This window comes from Microtus pennsylvanicus, chromosome 4 (genome assembly GCF_037038515.1).
Source record: "Microtus pennsylvanicus isolate mMicPen1 chromosome 4, mMicPen1.hap1, whole genome shotgun sequence".
In the NCBI taxonomy this organism is placed as follows: Eukaryota; Metazoa; Chordata; class Mammalia; order Rodentia; family Cricetidae; genus Microtus; species Microtus pennsylvanicus.
The window spans coordinates 127,010,740-127,014,650 of NC_134582.1; the positions used below are offsets into that span (position 1 = coordinate 127,010,740).

General features: G+C 48.0%; 1 pseudogene; it reads left to right on the top strand.

Annotated features, from left to right (window-relative positions):
- Positions 1 to 1,889: 1,889 nt before the first annotated feature.
- LOC142848933 (phosphoglycerate kinase 1-like) lies at positions 1,890 to 3,082 on the top strand (annotated as a pseudogene).
- Positions 3,083 to 3,911: the final 829 nt, after the last annotated feature.

Sequence of the window (3,911 nt, forward strand, 5' to 3'; positions counted from 1 at the left end):
GGGGGCGGGGGTCCAGCTTTCTGTTGTAATCACCCCTCAAATTAGAGTCATCCTTGCTCAGGAAGGATGCCATTTGCCCAGGGATCCAGCCCAGAGGTAATGAGTTCCGAACACCCACACAGACCCATCCACACGTGCCAGGAAAAGTCACAGAGGAACCAGAGAGAGTAGGGACAAAACAGCAGGAAGCCAGCCTAAAAGAAAAGAACCTGGGAGGCAAAGACCACGAGCTTGCCTCCATTCCTTGTGGGGACCAGAAAGTAAGCAACTTGCTTCAGGCGCCGAGTTTGCCCTGAGCCACGTGGACCAGCTGTGGCTGCGAGTCTCGCTCAGTTGGCCTGCTCGGGAAAGCGGGGCTGTTAGAGCCGGTGGGTGACAGGCTAGAGGGTTAAAGGAGGAAGATAGAGAGTGGAGACAGTGTCTCTTGATCAAAACCGAAGCCCATTGATATGTTTACTCTCACTAGTCCAGCAATTCTCAACCTGTGGGTCAAGACCCTTTTGGGGACCACAGATCAAATATCCTGCATACCAGATATTTACAATATGATTAATGACAGTAGCAAAATTACAGTTATGGAGTAGCAATGAGATAATTCTTATGGTCAGGGTCAAACAGGAGGACCTGTGTTAAAGGGTTGCTGCAGCATCGGAAAGGTGAAAACTGCTCTAGCCAAGGGCCCTTAGATCCCCTGCCTCTGCCATGAGAGGCTGGGATTGCAGGAGGGGGACCATGCCTACCCAGCATTTGAGTGGGTTCTGGGGATCTGAGCTGGAATCCTCACATTTACACAGCCCCAGGAACTTACATTCTTCGCATGTTCCTGAGTCGATGCTTATTATAGCAACACTAAAGGAATATTACCTATACGTGAGTTTCAGTTTGCTTTCTGTAGCCTTCCAGGAAGTGACTACATTCGCAATTTTCCTCTACAAGATGAATTTACGTTTAATAACCCTCCTCCACGTTTATGTTTGTTTTGTCTTGTCCTCGGTTGCTTTTAATAAAGGGGTAGTAATCCCAGCCCACTCTGTTTGTTTGCTTATTTTTAACCGGGGCTTTGATTTCACAGCCCGGCTGTGTTGATGTTGCCCTTGGCCTCCTCCCAGAGAATGTCGGTGCCGACAGAAAAGGCTGGGTGTCTGCTGCCCTCTTTGCCCTTAGGTTATTTGATCTCCGTGTCTAAGGATGTCCTCTACTCTAGACACCAACAACAGAGACCTGCAAGGGGATCTCTGAGTCTGCTCCCTGCTGAACTGGACGCTAAGGTGAACAGGAAAATACCAAATGGGGTAAGGCAAAGGGTGAGGGACTTCCCCAGAGACTCAGGAGACTACAAACGCCAACTTCAATAGCTATGAGAAACTAGTTATGACTAAAACCAACGTGGAAGAAAGGGACACGACCTTGCGGCTTAAGCTTCCCGACAGGAAGAGATTTGAAATGAGACTCTTGAAAAATAAATTGCTTGAAGATGAGGTCTATTCTTTCGTATCGCCTTGAGCCCCACAAATAAAATAGACCTACACACCTCATTCATAATGATGGTATTTCAAACTCTGCCCCAGTTAAAAGAGACGTGAGTGTCTGCGTGGGTAGTTATCAGTCAATCTTACACACACAGTTCCTGCTTTCTCATCATTGCTGCCTCCACCTCATCTGATGTAGGTCTCCAACTTAACAAAGAAGCTGCAATTCTGTTTTGGGTTAGACTTCCACATAGGGTTTCAGCGGAAAACGTACATAGCTACTTTAGAGGTTCTTTTAAATATTTTATGTGCTTGCATGATGCTCCCGAAAGAAAAACACCTTAGAAGGAGAAAGAAATCACCAGTTGAGTTCTTCTTCAGGTCTGGGCCTTTTGATCCTACTACGTTGCCAAGACGTCAATGTCTGACAAGCTGGCTTTGAACAAGCTGGACATGAAGGGGAAGCGGGTCATGATGAGGGTGGACTTCAGTGTTTCTATGAAGAACAACCAGATAACAAATAACCAAAAAGTCAAGGCTGCTGTCCCAAGCATCAAATTCGGCTTGGACAATGGAGCCAAGTCCTTGAGAGCCACCTAGACCAGCCTGATGGTGTTCCCATGCCTGACAAGTACTCCTTAGAGACAGGTGCCGTGGAACTCATCTCTGCTGGGCAAAGATGTTCTGTTCATACAGGATTGTGTGGGCCAACCCAGAAGCTGGCACTGCTATCCTGCTGGAGAACCACCACTTTCAGGTAGAGGAAGAAGGGAAGGGAAAGGATGCTTCTGGGAACAAGATTAAAGCTGAGCCAGCCAAGACTGATGCTTTCCGAGCCTCACTGTCCAAACTTGGGGATGTCTATGTCAGCGATGCTTTTGGGACTGCACACTGAGCCCATAGCTCCATGGTGGGTGTGAATCTGCCACAGAAGGCTGGTGGATTTTTGAGGAAGACAGAGCTGAACTACTTTGCCAAAGCTTTGGAGAGTTCTGAGCAACTCTTCCTGGCTATCTTGGGAGGAGTAAAAATTTCAGACAAGATCCAGTTGATCAATAATATGCTGGACAAAGTCATGAGATAATCCCTGGTGGTGGAATGGCCTTTACCTTTCTCAAGGTGCTCAACAACATGGAGATTGGCACTTCCTGTGTGATGAAGAAGGAGCCAAGATTGTCAAAGATCTCGTGTCCAAAGCTAAGAAAACAGTGTGAAGATTACCTTGCCTGTTGACTTTGTCACTGATGACATATTTGATGAGAACCCAGGACAGGCCAAGCTGCTGTGGCCTCTGGTATACCTGCTGGCTGGCTGGGCTTGGACTGTGGTCCTGAGAGCAGCAAGAAAGAGGCTAAGCAGATTGTTTGGAACGGACCTGTTGGGGGATTTGAATGGGAAGCTTTTGCCAGGGGAACCAAGTCCCTCACGGTCTTGGGGCTTGATGCAGCCTTAGAGGCTTCATCACTATCACAGGTGGTGGAGACGCTGCCACTTGCTGTGCCGAATGTGATGCAGAGGATAAAGTCAGCCGTGTGAGCACTGGGGGCGGTGCCTGTCTAGAGCTCCTGAAAGGTAAAGTCCTTCCTGGGCTGGATGCTCTCAGCAACCTTTAGTGTTTTCCTGCCTTTGGGTTCCTGTGCACAGCCCCGAAGTCAACTTAGTGCCTGCATTTGGTGTTAGTGCAAGATTCAGCTAGTGGCGGAGATGCAGCGCCGGGAACCCTTGAACAGTTGCACAGCGTCTCAGCTCGTCCTTACTGTGCTGGGATTTGTCTGCATCCTTCAAGATCCCATTTAAATCCTGAGTGACTAAAACCATTGTGCGTTCTAGACTGCATCTCTTTATAGTCTGCCTGTAAAAGAGAGTGAGCTATGAAAGCTCAGTTATCTCTGAGTAGCCGACAGTTTCTTTGTCACTGTTCGTGACTCGGCATGGAAATACGATGAAATTCCAGCTGCAGAAGTGGATGATCTATTAATAAAGATGGCCACGGGGGTGTGGGGGGAATCACCAATTGAAAGGTCAGAAAACTCCCTATGGACAGAGGTAGAGCATATTAGCTTCTGCTTGCTGCTATGACCAATAGTTGCAAGCCTAAAGACTTAACCGCTGAGATCTGCATGGCCTTCCAGTCCTGGAGGTCAGAAGCCTGGAGTGGGTTTCACTATCCTGTGAAGGTGTGGACAAAGCTGCTGCATTCCTTCTGGAAGATGCAAGAGAAATAATTATGTTTCCTTATTTCACCCTTGACCAGCTTCTAGAAACTGCCAACATTCTTTTCCTCAGGAATCAACTGGCAATTGCATCATTCTACCTTCTGTTTCCTGGTCACACCTTATACTCGAGCCTGCCTCCCCTTGACAATGATCTTGGGGTTACATCAGACCCCCCTGCATAACCCAGGCAGTCTCATTACACCAGGAGCCTTCACTTAATCAGGTG